Genomic DNA, 20,061 nt, shown 5'->3' on the forward strand with positions numbered 1-20,061 from the left:
GGGGACTAATTGATCATGTTTGTGGAAAAAATACGATTTTTTTATTTTCATGCCCAGGCATTATAAACTTCTGTGAAGCCTTTGGGGGTTCAAAGTGCTCACCACACATCTAGATAAGTTCCTTAGGGGTTCTCGTTTCCAAAATGGGGTCATTTGTGGATGTTTCCACTGTTTAGATACATTAGGGGCTCTCCAAAGGCAACATGACACCCGCAGACCATTCCATCAAAGTCTGCATTCCAAAACGTCACTACTTCCCTTCCGAGCCCTGACGTGTGTCCATACAGTAGTTTTCTCCCACATATGGGGTGTCAGCATACTCAGGACAAATTGTACAACAACTTTTGGGGTTCAATTTCTCCTGTTACCCTTGGGAAAATAAAAAAATTGGGGACTAATTGATCATGTTTGTGGAAAAAATACGATTTTTTTATTTTCATGCCCGGGCATTATAAACTTCTGTGAAGTCCTTGGGGGTTCAAAGTGCTCACCTCACATCTAGATAAGTTCCTTAGGGGGTCTAGTTTTCAAAATGGGGTCAATTGTGGGGGGTTTCCACTGTTTAGGTACATTAGGGGCTCTCCAAAGGCAACATGACACCCGCAGACCATTCCATCAATGTCTGCATTTCAAAACGTCACTACTTCCCTTCCGATCCCCGACGTGTGCCCATACAGTAGTTTTCTCCCACATATGGGGTATCAGCATACTCAGGACAAATTGGACAACAACTTTTGGGGTCCAATTTCTCCTGTTACCCTTGGGAAAATAAAAAAAATGGTGACTAAAAGATCATGTTTGTGGAAAAAATACGAATTTTTTATTTTCACGCCCGGGCGTTATAAACTTCTGTGAAGCACTGGGGGGTTCAAAGTGCTCACCACACATCTAGATAAGTTCCTTGGGGGGTCTAGTTTACAAAATGGTGTCATTTCTGGGGGGGTTTCCACTGTTTAGGTACATCAGGGGTTTTCCAATCGCGACATGGTGTCCGATCTCAATTCCAGCCAAAAGTGTCAAATGGCGCTGCTTCCCTTCCGAGCTCTGCCATGCGCCCAAATAGTGGTTTACCCCCACATGTGGGGTATCAGCGTACTCAGGACAAATTGCACAATAACTTTTAGGGTGCTGTTACCCTTGGAAAAATAAGAATTGAGGGTGAAAAGATCATTTTTTTGGAAAAAATATGATTTTTTAATTGTACGGCTTTATGTTATAAACTTCTGTGAAGCCCTTGGGGGTTCAAAGTTCTCACCACACATCTAGATAAGTTCCTTAGGGGGTCTAGTTTCCAAAATGGTGTCATTTGTGGGGGGTTTCCACTGTTTTGGTACATCCGTGGTTTTTCCAATCGCGACATGGTGTCCGATCTCAATTCCAGCCAAAAACGTCAAATGGCGCTGCTTCCCTTCTGAGCTCTGCCATGCGCCCAAATAGTGGTTTACCCCCACATGTGGGGTATCAGCGTACTCAGGACAAATTGCACAATAACTTTTAGGGTCCTGTTACCCTTGGGAAAATAAAAATTGGGGTGAAAAGATCATTTTTGTGGAAAAAATATGATTTTTTAATTGTACCGCTGTACGTTATAAACTTCTGTAAAGCCCTTGTGGGTTCAAAGTTCTCACCACATATCTAGATAAGTTCCTTGGGGGGTCTAGTTTCCAAAATGGGGTCACTTGTAGGGGGTTTCCACTGTTTAGGTACATCAGGGACTCTCCAAATGTGACATGGCGTCCGATCTGAATTCCAGCCAATTTTGCATTGAAAAAGTCAAACAGCGCTCCTTCCATTCTGAGCTCTGCCATGCTCCGAATCAGTCGTTCCCCCCCACAAATCAGGTATCAGCGTACTCAGGACAAATTGCACAATAACTTTTGCAGTCCAATTTCTCTTGTTACCCTTGGTAAAATAAAAAAAATTGAACCTGAAGTATTTTTTTGTGAAAAAAAGTTAGATGTTCATTTTTTTTTTAAATATTCAAAAAAATTCCTGTGACGCACCTAAAGGGTTAATAAACTTCTTGAATGTGGTTTTGAGCACCTTAAGGGGTGCAGTTTTTAGAATGGTGTCACTTTTGGGTATTTTCTATCATATAGACCCCTCAAAGTGGCTTCAAATGTGATGTGGTCCTAAAAATAAAATGGTGTTGTAAAAATGAGAAATCGCTGGTCAACTTTTAACCCTTATAACTTCCTAACAAAAAAAAATTTTGGTTCCAAAATTGTGCTGATGTAAAGTAAACATGTGGGAAATGTTAGTTATCAAGTTTTTTGTGTGCCGTATCTCTGTGATTTAAGGGCATAAAAATTCAAAGTTGGAAAATTGCGAAATTTTCAAAATTTTTGCCAAATTTCCATTTTTTTCACAAATAAACGCAAGTTATTTGAATGAAATTTTACCACTAACATGAAGTACAATATGTCACGAGAAAACAATGTCAGAATCACCGGGATCCATGGAAGCGTTCCAGAGTTATGACCTCATAAAAGTACAGTGGTCAGAATTGTAAAAATTGGCCCGGTCATGAACGTGCAAACCACCCTTGGGGGTGAAGGGGTTAATAGTTGTCCAGAGTTCTGATTTTCCCATCTTAACTGTGGATCTCTGCAGCTCCTTCAAAATGACAATGGCTCTCATGGCTGCTTCTTTAATTAGCGCTTGTTTACTTGGAAAGTCTGTTTATGTGGACAGCATGTTGGTAGGTTTGCAGTTGTGCCATACTGCTTCCATTTTTGGATGATGGATTAAACAGTGCTCAGTGAGATGTTCAGAGCTTGGGCTATATTTTTTAACAACCAAACCCAGTTTTACTCTTCTCCACAACCTTATCTCTGACTTGTCTGGTGTGTTCCTTGGTGTTCATGATGCTGCTTTATTTCTAATGTTCTTAAAAAAACTTCTGAGGACTTCACAGAACAGCTGTAGTTATACTAAGAATAAATTAAACACAAGTGGACTCAATTTACTAATTAGTGACTTCTGGAATCAATTGAACATTCAGGATTTTATTTGCGGGTATTAGACTACAGGGAGCTGAATACAGATGCATGTAACAATTTCCAGATTTATGTTTTTTAAACCATGTATTATTTCCTTACACCTCACAAATACTTGCTTCTTTGTTTTGGTATAACATGCTAATAACATGCATTTAAGTTTGTGGGTTTAATATGAAAACAACATGTAAAGTTTTATCAATTATTAGAATGCAATGTAAATGAATGAAAAAAAGAGACATCTAAATTGAATCAACAGTTGGCGTCACTGCTTTTTGCCTTCAAAGTTACACATGCATGAAATTCCCCACATCCACAGAAGATCACTGGTTAGTTCTCCAAGATGTCTGGCACAACCTTCCTGCTCAGTTCCTTTTAAAACGTTGTGAAAGTTACAAAAGGTGAACTGCAGAGGCGAAGGCAGGCAACCTTCAAAAAGAGAATAGTTTTGCAGGTGGTATACACATACTATTATTCTCCCCTTATCTTTCCTGACTGATTCTTCTCTAGTTTTGCATTTTGTCAGTGTTCCTGTCACTACTAATAATATAAGGTGGTACCTACAACCCATTCTGGTTGATTCTAGATCATCCAGTATGGCACATCCATATGTTCCGTTACAAGCAGATTTGCCATGTCTACCAGCGCAAACTTAATAGCATGGAGAAGATACCAGGCAGGACATGGGCCATTACATGAGGAAATCATGTAGAAGAGCATCAATACGGTAGTAGGACCAGTATCTTCTCCTTTATGCAAAGAGGAACAAGAGGAGGGCTGCCAGAGCATGTTATTGACAATAGTGTAAGAAAAAGACTCTATGGTGGTGGAATGAGGGCTGACAATGGAAGTTACGAAGTTGACACCAAAACATGCGCGTCTACTGATGAGATGTATGGAAGAAAATTGACATGCAAGTTCACTACAATTACCATATATACTTGATTATAAGCCGACCTGAGTATAAGTCGAGGCCCCTAATTTTGGCACAAAAAACTGGGAAAACTTATTGACTTGAGTATAAGCCGAGGCTGGTGCATGGTTATTGGTGCTCCAGATAGATGCTCCATAGATAAATACCCCCCATAAAATGCTGCACAAGGGTTAATGGTGGCCCAAAAAGATGCTCCATAGATAAAGACCCCCCTATAAAATGCTGCACAAGGGTTAATGGTGGCCAAAGAAGATGCTCCATAGATAAATACCCCCCATAAAATGCTGCACAAGGGTTAATGGTGGCCAAAGAAGGTGCTCCATAGATAAATACCCCCATAAAATGCTGCACAAGTGTTAATGGTGGCCCAAGAAGATCCTTCATAGATAAATACCCCCCATAAAATGCTGCACAAGGGTTAATGGTGGCCCAAAAAGATGCTCCATAGATAAATACCCCCCATAAAATGCTGCACAAGGGTTAATGGTAGCCAAAGAAGATGCTCCATAGATAAATACCCCCCATAAAATGCTGCACAATGGTTAATGGAGGCCCAAAAAGATGCTCCATAGATAAATACCTCCCATAAAATGCTGCACAAGGGTTAATGGTAGCCAAAGAAGATGCTCCATAGATAAATACCCCCCATAAAATGCTGCACAAGGGTTAATGGTTGCCCAAGAAGATGCTCCATAGATAAATACCCCCATAAAATGCTGCACAAGGGTTAATGGTGGCCCAAAAAGATGCTCCATAGATAAATACCACCCATAAAATGCTGCACAAGGGTTAATGGTGGCGCAAGAAGATGCTCCATAGATAAATACCTCCCATAAAATGCTGCACAAGGGTTAATGTGTCATGTCGGACGCTGTTCACACCACAGCATCCGGCAGGCAGAGGTAGTTCCACCTCCAGCCACTATAGCCTCAGTGGCGCCGGCCTGATCTTCAGGCTCTCGGGGGTTAATCCTGCTGGAGACCAGGTTGGATGGTTAGTCACGCCCACGGTCTTTAAATAGTCATGCTGGCCTATGGGCGTCGCCGATTATAGCTTGTGTTTCATACCAAGTGGTTCCGGTCTGGAGTGGAGGTGTTCAAGAGAGAGAGATTCATATCTGGTGTCGTATGATCCGTCGTTATCCTTTCTCCTTCCCATATTTGTGTTTAGTTGTGCCCTGTTCACATTACTGTTTATTCCTGTGTGTGTGCGGCGCAGTGCAGTTTAAGTTCTCCCTGTCTGTCATTATTTGTGTGGGAGCTTTGGTGGTGACTTCTCACTGGGTGGAGGGTGGAGGGTTAAGTGCAGGGCTGAGCAGGAGATAAGGAAAGGTCGGAGGCTCAGGCATTTGCACCTTCAGCAAAAACCCTGGGTTGAGGGTCAGACAGGGTTTCCCCTAGTAAAGGGACACCACAGGGGCCCCGGGTATTTCAGCCTTAGTTGAACTAAGCCCCCGTGACATTATAATCGGCCCACATTTTTTCAGGAGTCCATGGATCCATTAGATTCCATAACCCGCCAGTTGGCGGCGCTGTCCATACAGGTCTCCGAGTTGAATGGGGCAGTTCAGCAGCAGGGCCTGGTAGTAGCAAAGGTGCAAACGGCATCTGCAGGTATCGGTGCAGAGCCGAAGTTTCCGCTGCCAGAACGATATTCAGGCGATCGCAGCAAATTTGTCCTATTTCGGGAGGCCTGCAAATTATACTTCCGCATGCGGCCAATATCCTCAGGTAATGAGGCCCAGCGAGTAGGGCTGGTGTTGTCATTACTGAGTGGTGACCCCCAAGCATGGGCATTTTCCTTACCACCTGACTCTGCTACATTTCATTCGGTCGATAATGTTTTTTCTGCCCTCGGGCTCATTTACGATGACCCTGACCGACTGGCTCTAGCGGAATCTAAAATCCGCGCCCTCCGCCAGGGGGAGCGCTTGGCAGAAGACTATTGTTCGGAATTTCGCCGCTGGGCTGTAGACACACAGTGGAATGACCCAGCACTGCGGAGCCAGTTTATTCATGGGGTATCAGGGAGGGTGAAACAAGCCCTCCTGATGTATGAGACTCCGGCATCATTGGAGTCTGCCATGAGTTTGGTGATACGTATTGATCGCTGTTTTCGTCAGGGGGCACAGGAGACGCTACCTCTGGGGGAAAACAGAGGTGCAGGTGTGGTTGAAGTAGATGAGTCCCCTGAACCTATGCAGATTGCTGGCGTGGCACAGGTTCAGCCTCGCGCTCCGGGAGTCCGGAAGTCCGGAGCATGTTTCTACTGTGGTAAAGGAGGTCATTATGTTAACGTTTGCCCGGTACTACCTAAGAGGGTCACACCGGCGGAAAACTGTTAAGCTCAGAGGGTATGGAGGAGACCCAACTGAGCGTATGCATATCCTCCATGATGGTATCTCAATGTATGCTCCCTGCCAAGGTTATTGTCGCCGGCAGAGAGCTACCTATATCAGTGTTTGTGGATAGCGGTTCCGCCACCAATCTCATAGATGAGGAGTTTGCACACACCGCCGGGTTTAAGATTGAAAAACTTCCTCACCCCATACAGGTGGTGACCATTAATGCTGTTCCCCTCCCTCAAGGGGAGATTACTGAGTTTGTGGCAGAGGTGAAACTCCACATTGGGGTCCTACATTCTGAGTCGGTTACATGTAGGGTCCTCCGTAATCTCCCAGCTCAAATGGTCCTGGGTTTTCCATGGCTGTCCAGGCACAACCCGGTAATTGATTGGAAAACTCAGGACATAGTACAATGGAGTGGTTTCTGCCAAGACAATTGCTTGGCCACATGTGTGTCCGCCGTGACGCCCAGCCTGCCGGAGGCTTTGCAGGATTTCGCGGATGTTTTCTCTGAGAAGGGTTGCTCAGAACTGCCTCCACATAGAGCCTATGACTGTGCTATTAGGTTAAAACCCGGGGCCAAATTACCTAAGGCCAGGATGTTTAATATTTCTGGTCCTGAGAGACAAGCTCTGAAAGACTACATCGCGGAGAGTCTGAGCAAAGGTCACATCCGGCCTTCGTCCTCGCCTGTAGCCGCGGGGTTTTTCTTCATTAAGAAGAAAGATGGGGGGTTACGCCCGTGTCTGGATTTCCGAGAGTTAAACCAGATTACTATCCGTGATCCCTACCCAATGCCGTTGATCCCGGATTTGTTCAACCAGGTAGCGGGGGCAAAATGGTTTTCCAAGCTGGACCTCAGGGGGGCGTATAACCTCATAAGGGTCCGTCAGGGGGATGAGTGGAAGACGGCGTTTAACACTCCTGAGGGTCATTTTGAGAGTCTGGTTATGCCGTTTGGGTTGACCACCACGCCTGCCGTTTTCCAACATTTTATTAATGATGTCTTTGCTCATGTCCTGGGGAGATTTGTGATTGTATACCTGGATGATATCCTCATTTATTCTAGCGATCGGGACACTCATTTGCAGCATGTTAGGCAGGTGTTACAGTTGCTCCGGGAGAACCAGCTCTATGCTAAGCTGGAAAAATGTTTATTTTTTGTCCAGGAGTTGCCCTTTTTGGGATATATTGTGTCCGCAGCTGGTTTTAAAATGGACACCGCTAAGGTGCAAGCGGTGTTGCAACGGGAGAAGCCGGAGAGTCTGAAAGCACTCCAGCGGTTCCTTGGGTTTGCGAATTATTATAGGAAATTTATAAAACACTTTTCGACTGTCGCCAAACCGCTCACGGACATGACAAAAAAGGGTGCCGATCTGGCGAACTGGCCTGAGGTGGCTATACGTGCATTTGAGCGTCTGAAGAATAGTTTTGCTTCAGCCCCCATTCTGGTGCAACCAGACGTGTCTAAACCTTTTGTGGTAGAGGTTGATGCGTCGGAGGTGGGAGTGGGGGCAGTACTGTCTCAAGGCTCGTCCTTGAGCGAGATGCATCCATGCGCCTACTTCTCCAAGAAGTTGTCGCCGGCCGAACGGAATTATGATATCGGCAACAGGGAGTTGTTGGCCATCAAACTGGCTTTTGAGGAATGGCGACACTTCTTGGAGGGGGCGGCTCACCAGGTCACAGTTATCACCGACCATAAGAATCTGCTCTACCTGGAGTCGGCCAAGCGTCTGTCTCCTAGGCAGGCTCGCTGGGCATTGTTTTTTACTCGTTTCAATTTTCTTGTGACGTACCATCCCGGGGCTAAAAACACCAAGGCGGATGCTTTGTCTAGGTGTTTTCCGGGGGGAGAACCTCGGGAAGAGCCGGTACCCATCCTCCAGAAAGGGGTAGTGGTCTCGGCTCTCACGACTGAGGTAGAGGCGGAGATTGCCGAGGCCCAAGAGGAGGTACCACCAGGACTTCCCGCCAACAAATCATTTGTACCCCTGCATCTTCGGCCTAAGGTGTTGAAGGAACACCACGATTCGGTACTGGCTGGTCACCCAGGGGTGAAGGGCACCTTAGAGCTCTTATCGCGTCGTTTCTGGTGGCCCAAAATCCGGCAGGACGTGGTCTCGTACGTAGCAGCTTGCATCACGTGCGCTAGGGCTAAGTCACCCCGAACCCGTCCTGCTGGCACGCTACAGCCTCTGGGGGTACCCAATAGGCCATGGACAGAAATCTCCATGGATTTTATCACTGACTTGCCAGCCTCGGCAGGGAACACGGTCATCCTGGTGGTGGTTGACCGTTTTTCAAAGATGGCGCATTTTGTGGCGTTGTCCTCTTTGCCCAATGCTAAGACATTGGCTCAGGTATTTGTGAAGGAGGTGGTCAGACTCCACGGAGTACCGTCTGACATAGTATCTGATAGGGGTACGCAATTTGTGGCGAGGTTTTGGAAAGCTTTTTGCTCAAGGTTGGGGATCAAGTTATCACATTCATCGGCGTTTCATCCACAGTCTAATGGACAAACTGAGCGCATGAACCAAAATCTAGAACAGTATTTACGATGCTTTGTGTCCGACAACCAGGAGGAGTGGTCTACTTTCCTTCCTCTGGCTGAATTCGCATTAAATAATCACCGCCAAGAGTCATCAGGAGAGTCTCCATTCTTTTGTGTGTACGGTCAACATCCTCAGTTTTGTACCTTACGTCAGGGTGACTCCGGGGGTGTCCCGGAGGAGGATCAGCTAGGAGCCCAATTGTCATCAGTCTGGAGGCGGGTGAAACAGCGTTTGTTGAGCATGAGTGCCAGGTACAAACGGGTGGCTGACAGTAGACGCGTGCCAGGTCCGGACCTGTGTGTGGGTGAATGGGTGTGGTTAGCTACGAAGAACATAAAACTCAAAATCCCTTCTTTAAAACTGGGTCCAAGGTTTATTGGGCCTTTTAGGATTTCTGCCATCATTAACCCAGTAGCTTATCGGTTGGAACTTCCCGCGGTGTACAAGATACACAACGTGTTTCACAGGGCTTTATTGAAAAAGGTGGTAGGCTTGGTGGACACGACGCCGATGCCACCTCCAGTCATGGTGGATGGCGAGTTAGAGTTCGAGGTCGCCAAGGTAGTGGACTCTCGAGTAGTACGCCGTACTCTTCAGTATTTGGTGCACTGGCGGGGGTATGGTCCAGAGGAGAGGTCTTGGGTTCCAGCCTCAGACATACATGCGGATCGGCTGGTCAGTTCTTTTCACCGTCGTCATCCGGACAAGCCGGGTCCTATGAGTCTTGAGGGCCCTGGGGTCCCTCGTAGAAGACGGGGTACTGTCATGTCGGACGCTGTTCACACCACAGCATCCGGCAGGCAGAGGTAGTTCCACCTCCAGCCACTATAGCCTCAGTGGCGCCGGCCTGATCTTCAGGCTCTCGGGGGTTAATCCTGCTGGAGACCAGGTTGGATGGTTAGTCACGCCCACGGTCTTTAAATAGTCATGCTGGCCTATGGGCGTCGCCGATTATAGCTTGTGTTTCATACCAAGTGGTTCCGGTCTGGAGTGGAGGTGTTCAAGAGAGAGAGATTCATATCTGGTGTCGTATGATCCGTCGTTATCCTTTCTCCTTCCCATATTTGTGTTTAGTTGTGCCCTGTTCACATTACTGTTTATTCCTGTGTGTGTGCGGCGCAGTGCAGTTTAAGTTCTCCCTGTCTGTCATTATTTGTGTGGGAGCTTTGGTGGTGACTTCTCACTGGGTGGAGGGTGGAGGGTTAAGTGCAGGGCTGAGCAGGAGATAAGGAAAGGTCGGAGGCTCAGGCATTTGCACCTTCAGCAAAAACCCTGGGTTGAGGGTCAGACAGGGTTTCCCCTAGTAAAGGGACACCACAGGGGCCCCGGGTATTTCAGCCTTAGTTGAACTAAGCCCCCGTGACATAATGGTGGCGCAAGAAGATGCTCCATAGATAAATACCTCCCATAAAATGCTGCGCAAGGGTTAATGGTGGCCCAAAAAGATGCTCCATAGATAAATACCCCACCATAAAATGCTGCACAAGGGTTAAAGGTGGCCCAAAAAGATGCTCCATAGATAAATACGGCCCATATATTGCTGCTGCCACTGCTGCTGCAGTTAAAAAAAAATGACATACTCACCTCTCCGTCACTGGGGGCCAGGTGCCGGTGTCCTGAGCAGGCGGGGATACTGGCGCGCTATGTGGGACAGGTGCCGCTGTCGCTGCTGGCTCAGGCCCCCGACATTGGCGATATTCACCTGTCCCCATTCCATCTCCACGCGCCGCTCTGTCTCCTGGGTCCTCTGCAGTGACGAGGACCCGGAAGAGCTGCAGCGCCGAGACCATGGGAGAAGAGGGGCTGCAGAGACCGCACCAGGAGGGGGTGAGTATGACGTAGGGAGCCATATTCACCTGTCCCCGTTCCACCACCACACGCCTCTGTCCTCGGCATCCTCTGACTGTGATGTTCTGGTCAGAGGACGCGATGACGTGGTAGTGCGCGCCCTCTGACCTGAACATCACAGTCAGAGGGCGCAGAGGACAGAGAGGTGCATGGAGGTGGAATGGGGACAGGTGAATATGGCTCCCTACGTCATACTCACCCCCTCCTGGTGCGGTCTCTGCAGCCCCTCTTCTCCCATGATCTCAGCGCTGCAACTCTTCTAGGTTCCAGTGGTCACGAATATGCGCATATTCATGACTTTAATGAGCGGTACCACATGACCGCTGAATGCACGAAGAGCTAGAGCGCCGAGACCATGGGAGAAAAGGGGCTGCAGAGACCGCGCCAGAAGGGGGTGAGTATGATCTCTGACACTCGCGCTCCCGCTCCCCCGCCGACCCCCGTGTATGACTCGAGTATAAGCCGAGAGGGGGATTTTCAGCCTTACAAAATGGGCTGAAAATCTCGGCTTATACTCAAGTATAAACGGTAGCTAAAGAAGTAGAAAGCCAAACTGAGGTGAGTGATTCCTGTGTCACAGTATGGCGTACACCTCAGAGGAATGCAATTTGTTCTTCAGAGAGGAAAAGGACTAGTGCCACCTTTAGGAAATATCAATCCTAAAAGTCAATATCTACTCTCTAACAAGCCTTGTCACATGACTTAGGATGAAAGCCAAAAGTGTTCCTGGTAAACAATTATCCAAAACACACATCTAAGGCCACTGTTGCATTTCTGAAGAAAATCAGGACGAAAGTGATTCAGTGGCCAAGTGTCTCCTGATCTGAATGCAAGCAAACACTTACCGGAATTTCTGAAGAGACAGGTTGGGCATCACTCTACATCCAGCATCTAGGATCTAGAAGAGGTTGTTTTTGAAGAACATAAAAAGATAGATATTGCAATATGTCGCCAACTTGTTGATTCCATGTTTAGATGACTTGATACTGTCCTTAAATTCATGGAGGTCATACAAATTTTAGATGTAGTTGTTCTTGATGTTGGCTATATTCATTTTTACATCAACTAATTTGAGAAAGATTGAAGATATTGCTATGTCATCTTACTATTCAAAGGAAGTGTGCTGTATATACCCGAGTATAAGCCGAGTTTTTCAGGACATTCTTTGTGCTGAAAACACGCCCCCTTGGCTTATGCTCAAGTGAGGTTTCCAGAACATGGAGGTGGAGTGACAGAGCAGCGGGTCACAGAGGCAGGAGCCGGCTGCTGCGGCTAACTCCAGTGCCTGCTGCTAAAGAGAAATGAATATTCACTGCACTGGCAATGAATATTCATTTCTCTGTAATAGGGTGCACAGTGTCAGATGCAGCAGCTGGCTTCTGCTGCTGCCGGACAGTCATGTGTGCCACTACTTAAGAGGTGAATATTCGTTTCTCTAAAGTAGTGGCACACGTGACCGCCCAGCGGCTGACACTGTGTGCACTACTTAATACTCACTGCCTTCCACTACATAGGTCTGGCGTCGGGAGCGGTGAGTATTCTGGCAGCTGTGCTCTGCTTGTGAGCAGCATATGATGTCCCTGCCATGCGTTGCTTACAAGCATAAAGCAAAGCAGCTGCTGGCACCGGAAAAAGACGCTGGGAGGGAGCGCAGGAAGGTAAGTGTAATGGTTTATTTTTTTTAATGTTTTTTGATGGGGGTCAATCATGCCAGGATAAGAATGTGATCATGCAAACACGGATAGGGATGGAACCATGCATACAAGAATAGGGATGGAGTCATGCATACAAGGATAGCAATGGAGCCATGCATACAAGGATAGGGATGTAGCCATGCATGCAATGATGGGGATGGGCCATGTATGCAATGATGGGGATGGGCCATGCATGCAATGACGGGGATGGGCCATGCATACAATGATAGGATAGGGCCATGCATACAACGATAGGGATAGGGCCTTGCATACAAGGATAGGGATGTAGCCATGCATTCAAGGATAGGGATGGGGCCATACATACAACAATAGGGTTGAGACCATGCATACAGTGATGATGGAGCCATGCATAAAATGATGGTGATGGAGCCATGCATACAAGGATAGGGATGGGGCCATGCATACAAGGTTAGAGATGAGGAGCCATGCATACAAGGATAGGGATGAGGGGGCCGTGCATACCAGGATAGGGATGACGGGACAATGCATACCAGGCTTATACACAGTATAAGCAACCAGAATCCCATAAATACAAGATGGTGAGGAGACAAGGGACAACCCAGCTCCAACACCCTAAGCGCCAGCTCAAAACAGATATTAAAACGGAGAGAAGAAAAGAGCACGCAGTCAATCAAATATAGAAAAATACAAAAAATTTTTTTTATTTATTACTGAATTACAAAAAAACAGGTAACAAAGAAATGTTCATGAATAAATGTGGACAATAAATCCCATGAAACACCCTCTCACACTCCCCCAGATGGAGAACCAGGTAAGCATCAATACTGGGAAACATATCTGAATCCTAACAAGGTGCAACACGAGCACCTAAAGGGTGAATCACTACAGCAGCGGTCACAAAATGTAATAAAGCAAGTGCCAAATGATGATAGAGATAGCAATGTGCCCAATGCTAATTGACCCTAAAGCTGTAGATAGAGACCCGTATAAAAACTTACCGGGGAGGGGAGGGAGAGGGAGTGCAGCAGTGAGGCCTCCGACGCGCGTTTCGCGGCGTCCCCCGCCGCTTTATCAAGGAGGAAAGTAATAAGAAAGAGCCCCTGTAGGGCCTTCAAATAGCCCCTAACCTCGGTCACATGACCGGCGTTCACCAGTAATAATGGCGCTTGTGGCGCATGCGCAGTGGCGTCTGCAGGTCCTAGACTGTGGTACGGCGTCACACATACTGCGCACGCGCCGGAAAAACCGGGCAGAGCGCACCATGCTAACAGACGCCGACCACAGAATGGAGCCACACACAACACAGCGATGCGTACGGCCATGAATGGATAAAAGGGCAGCGGATCAGAAGAAAAAGATATATGTAACACCGGATCAAAGAGATCAAATAAAGGGCCAATCTATAATAATAAATGCCCTAACCAGCTTCCGGTTGTAACAACTTCCGTCCAGTTGTAACCGGTGACGTCACCACACACACACGCACATATTAACCCGCAACACACCACACCGCCTCAACACACACTCCTCTCACCTTTCACCTCCACTCATGTCCACTCACTCTTTCACTCCACATACGTTCCTTTCTCTCACTCCGTTTCTCATACTCACACCGTCATCGTCGCTGCCCCGACATCTTCCTCCGCCGCCGCGATCCAGGATCCAGACGTTCTCCAGGCCGCCGACATGTTCTTGCGGGACGCCATCTTGGATGTCGTGAAATCCCGCGAGATTCAAGATGGCGTCGCCGCAACAATATGTCGCTGGCGTGGACGACATCGGGATCCAAAAAGATGGCGTCGGCGAAATCTCGTGAGATTACGCCGACGCCATTTTGGATTCCGATGTCGCCCATGCCAGCGACATGTTGTGGCGATGCCATCTTGAATATCGCGGGACTTCACGACATCCAAGATGGCGTCCCGCAAGAATATGTCGCTGGCATGGGCGACATCGGGATCCAAAATGGCGTCTGCGTAATCTCGCGAGATTTCGCCGACGCCATCTTTTTGGATCCCGATGTCGTCCATGCCAGCGACATGTTGTTGCGGCGACGCCATCTTGAATATCGCGGGATTTCACGAAATCCAAGATGGCGTCCCGCAAGAACATGTCGGCGGCCTGGAGAACGTCTGGATCCTGGATCGCGGCGGCGGAGGAAGATGTCGGGGCAGCGACGATGACGGTGTGAGTATGAGAAACGGAGTGAGAGAAAGGAACGTATGTGGAGTGAAAGAGTGAGTGGACATGAGTGGAGGTGAAAGGTGAGAGGAGTGTGTGTTGAGGCGGTGTGGTGTGTTGAGGGTTAACATGGCAAGAGGTGTTAACGACGTCCGCCGACGCCATCTTGCATTCGTGAAATTGCGTCATTTACCTCACGCCGACTTGCTGTGCGGACGCTTGGCATTGCCTGTACCACCATAACTACTGCTGCCTTGGTCCTATGCCTGTTTACTGCCGGTGTCTAATTACTGGACCAATTTGCCTATACCACCATAACTACTGCTGCCTTGCTCCTCTGCCGGTGTCTAATTACAGGACCAATTTGCCTCTACCGCCATAACTACTGCTGCCTTGCTCCTCTGCCGGTGTCTAATTACAGGGCCAATTTGCCTCTACCGCCATAACTACTGCTGCCTTGCTCCTCTGCCGGTGTCTAATTACAGGGCCAATTTGCCTCTACCGCCATAACTACTGCTGCCTTGCTCCTCTGCCGGTGTCTAATTACAGGGCCAATTTGCCTCTACCGCCATAACTACTGCTGCCTTTGTCCTCTGCCAGTGTCTAATTACAGGGCCAATTTGCCTATACCGCCATAACTACTGCTGCCTTTGTCCTCTGCCGGTGTCTAATTACAGGGCCAATTTGCCTATACCGCCATAACTACTGCTGCCTTGCTTCTCTGCCGGTGTCTATTTACAGGGCCAATTTGCCTCTACCGCCATAACTACTGCTGCCTTGCTCCTCTGCCAGTGTCTAATTACAGGGCCAATTTGCCTCTACCGCCATAACTACTGCTGCCTTTGTCCTCTGCCAGTGTCTAATTACAGGGCCAATTTGCCTATACCGCCATAACTACTGCTGCCTTGCTCCTCTGCCAGTGTCTAATTACAGGGCCAATTTGCCTATACTGCCATAACTACTGCTGCCTTTGTCCTCTGCCGGTGTCTAATTACAGGGCCAATTTGCCTATACCGCCATAACTACTGCTGCCTTGCTCCTCTGCCGGTGTCTAATTACAGGGCCAATTTGCCTCTACCGCCATAACTACTGCTGCCTTGCTCCTCTGCCGGTGTCTAATTACAGGACCAATTTGCCTCTACCGCCATAACTACTGCTGCCTTGCTCCTCTGCCAGTGTCTAATTACAGGGCCAATTTGCCTATACCGCCATAACTACTGCTGCCTTTGTCCTCTGCCGGTGTCTAATTACAGGGCCAATTTGCCTATACCGCCATAACTACTGCTGCCTTGCTCCTCTGCCGGTGTCTAATTACAGGGCCAATTTGCCTATACCGCCATAACTACTGCTGCCTTTGTCCTCTGCCAGTGTCTAATTACAGGGCCAAATTGCCTATACCGCCATAACTACTGCTGCCTTTGTCCTCTGCCAGTGTCTAATTACAGGGCCAATTTGCCTATACCACCATAATTACTGCTGCCTTTGTCCTCTGCCGGTCTCTAATTACAGGGCCAATTTGCCTCTACCGCCATAACTACTGCTGCCTTTGTCCTCTGCCAGTGTCTAACTACAGGATCAATTTGCCTCTACCGCCATAACTACTGTTGCCTTGCTCCTCTGCCGGTGTCTAATTACAGGGCCAATTTGCCTCTACCGCCATAACTACTGCTGCCTTGCTCCTCTGCCGGTGTCTAATTACAGGGCCAATTTGCCTATACCGCCATAACTACTGCTGCCTTGCTCCTCTGCCGGTGTCTAATTACAGGGCCAATTTGCCTCTATCGCCATAACTACTGCTGCTTTGGTCATCTGCCTGTTTACTGCCGGTGTCTAATTACAAGGCCAATTTGCCTCTACCGCCATAACTACTGCTGCCTTGCTCCTCTGCCGGTGTCTAATTACAGGGCTAATTTGCCTCTACCGCCATAACTACTGCTGCCTTGCTCCTCTGCCGGTGTCTAATTACAGGGCTAATTTGCCTCTACCGCCATAACTACTGCTGCCTTGCTCCTCTGCTGGTGTCTAATTACAGGGCCAATTTGCCTCTACCGCCATAACTACTGCTGCCTTGCTCCTCTGCCGGTGTCTAATTACAGGGCTAATTTGCCTCTACCGCCATAACTACTGCTGCCTTGCTCCTCTGCCGGTGTCTAATTACAGGGCTAGTTTGCCTCTACCGCCATAACTACTGCTGCATTGCTCCTCTGCCGGTGTCTAATTACAGTGCCAATTTGCCTATACCGCCATAACTACTGCTGCCTTGCTCCTCTGCCAGTGTCTAATTACAGGGCCAATTTTCCTATACTGCCATAACTACTGCTGCCTTTGTCCTCTGCCGGTGTCTAATTACAGGGCCAATTTGCCTATACCGCCATAACTACTGCTGCCTTGCTCCTCTGCCGGTGTCTAATTACAGGGCCAATTTGCCTCTACCGCCATAACTACTGCTGCCTTGCTCCTCTGCCGGTGTCTAATTACAGGACCAATTTGCCTCTACCGCCATAACTACTGCTGCCTTGCTCCTCTGCCAGTGTCTAATTACAGGGCCAATTTGCCTATACCGCCATAACTACTGCTGCCTTTGTCCTCTGCCGGTGTCTAATTACAGGGCCAATTTGCCTATACCGCCATAACTACTGCTGCCTTGCTCCTCTGCCGGTGTTTAATTACAGGGCCAATTTGCCTATACCGCCATAACTACTGCTGCCTTTGTCCTCTGCCAGTGTCTAATTACAGGGCCAAATTGCCTATACCGCCATAACTACTGCTGCCTTTGTCCTCTGCCAGTGTCTAATTACAGGGCCAATTTGCCTATACCGCCATAACTACTGCTGCCTTTGTCCTCTGCCGGTCTCTAATTACAGGGCCAATTTGCCTCTACCGCCATAACTACTGCTGCCTTTGTCCTCTGCCAGTGTCTAATTACAGGATCAATTTGCCTCTACCGCCATAACTACTGTTGCCTTGCTCCTCTGCCGGTGTCTAATTACAGGGCCAATTTGCCTCTACCGCCATAACTACTGCTGCCTTGCTCCTCTGCTGGTGTCTAATTACAGGGCCAATTTGCCTATACCGCCATAACTACTGCTGCCTTGCTCCTCTGCCGGTGTCTAATTACAAGGCCAATTTGCCTCTACCGCCATAACTACTGCTGCCTTGCTCCTCTGCCGGTGTCTAATTACAGGGCTCATTTGCCTCTACCGCCATAACTACTGCTGCCTTGCTCCTCTGCCGGTGTCTAATTACAGGGCTAATTTGCCTCTACCGCCATAACTACTGCTGCCTTGCTCCTCTGCTGGTGTCTAATTACAGGGCCAATTTGCCTCTACCGCCATAACTACTGCTGCCTTGCTCCTCTGCCGGTGTCTAATTACAGGGCTAATTTGCCTCTACCGCCATAACTACTGCTGCCTTGCTCCTCTGCCGGTGTCTAATTACAGGGCTAATTTGCCTCTACCGCCATAACTACTGCTGCATTGCTCCTCTGCCGGTGTCTAATTACAATGCCAATTTGCCTATACCGCCATAACTACTGCTGCCTTGCTCCTCTGCCAGTGTCTAATTACAGGGCCAATTTGCCTCTATCGCCATAACTACTGCTGCTTTGGTCATCTGCCTGTTTACTGCCGGTGTCTAATTACAGGGCTAATTTGCCTCTACCGCCATAACTACTGCTGCCTTGTTCCTCTGCCGGTGTCTAATTACAGGGCTAATTTGCCTCTACCGCCATAACTACTGCTGCCTTGCTCCTCTGCCGGTGTCTAATTACAGGGCTAATTTGCCTCTACCGCCATAACTACTGCTGCCTTGCTCCTCTGCCGGTGTCTAATTACAGGGCTAATTTGCCTCTACCGCCATAACAACTGCTGCATTGCTCCTCTGCCGGTGTCTAATTACAAGGCCAATTTGCCTATACCGCCATAACTACTGCTGCCTTGCTCCTCTGCCGGTGTCTAATTACAGGGCCAATTTGCCTCTACCGCCATAACTACTGCTGCCTTGCTCCTCTGCCCATGTCTAACTACAGGGCCAATTTGCCTCTACCACTTCATAACTACTGCTGGGCAATTACAGGGTCAATTAGTATCTGTTTACTCTACAATACTCCAGGACGCCTTCTTCACTGCCAGATAACTGCCAAATAGACTCCTTTACCTGTGCCAACATGAGTCATAACAAAAAGTATGCCAATGCCAGTGAAAGGAAAGCAGCTTTAGCACTACGACAAAAACAACGCCGTGCTAATGAGACTCCTGAGGAAAAACACCATCGCCTTGAGAAGATTAAGGCTTATAAACGCCGTCGCCTCACACACGAATCCCCTAACTCTAAATCCATAAGATTGGCTGAAGAAGCCTCTGCACGCCGTCACCGCCGACAACAGACGGCCTCTTCCTCATCATTATTATTAAACTCACAACAGGATGCTTCCACATCAGCATGTGGAACAATTTACTGCTACACTTCATCCCATATGCCGTTCACTGACATAACTAATCAGCAATCTGTTTCTGCCCTATCAATACCACCATTCAATACCGATGCACAGTATGCCAATGCCAGTGAAAGGAAAGCAGCTTTAGCACTACGACAAAAACAACGCCGTGCTAATGAGACTCCTGAGGAAAAACAGCATCGACTTGACAAGATTAAGGCTTATAAACGCCGTCGTCTCACACACGAATCCCCTAACTCTAAATCTATTACATTGGCTGAAGAAGCCTCTACACGCCATCACCGCCAACAACAGACGGCTTCTTCCTCATCATCTATAATAATAAATGCCCTAACCAGCTTCCGGTTGTAACAACTTCCGTCCAGTTGTAACCGGTGACGTCACCACACACACACGCACGTTAACCCTCAACACACCACACCGCCTCAACACACACTCCTCTCACCTTTCACCTCCACTCACGTCCACTCACTCTTTCACTCCACATACGTTCCTTTCTCTCACTCCGTTTCTCATACTCACACCGTCATCGTCACTGCCCCGACATCTTCCTCCGCCGCCGCGATCCTGGATCCAGACGTTCTCCAGGCCGCCGACATGTTCTTGCGGCGACGCCATCTTGGATTTCGTGAAATCCCGCGAGATTCAAGATGGCGTCGCCGCAAGAACATGTCGTTGGCGTGGACGACTCGGGATCCAAAAAGATGGCGTCAGCGAAATCTCGCGAGATTACGCCGACGCCATTTTGGATCCCGATGTCGTCCACGCCGGCGACATGTTCTTGCGGCGACGCCATTTTGGATCGGCGAAATCCCGCGATAGTCAAGATGGCGTCGCCGCAAGAACATGTCGCCGGCGAGGACGACGTCGGGATCCAAAATGGCCTCGGCGAAAACTCGCGAGATTTCGCCGACGCCATTTTGGATCCCGACGTCGTCCACACCGGCAACATGTTCTTCCGGCGACGCTATCTTGACTATCGCGGGATTTCACGATACTCAAGATGGCGTCGCCGCAAGAACATGTCGCCGGCGTGGACAACGTCTGGATCCAGGATGGCACCGGCGG

The sequence above is a fragment of the Dendrobates tinctorius genome, unplaced genomic scaffold (genome assembly GCF_039654945.1).
Source record: "Dendrobates tinctorius isolate UK_male_01 unplaced genomic scaffold, ASM3965494v1 ptg000048l, whole genome shotgun sequence".
NCBI lineage: Eukaryota > Metazoa > Chordata > Amphibia > Anura > Dendrobatidae > Dendrobates > Dendrobates tinctorius.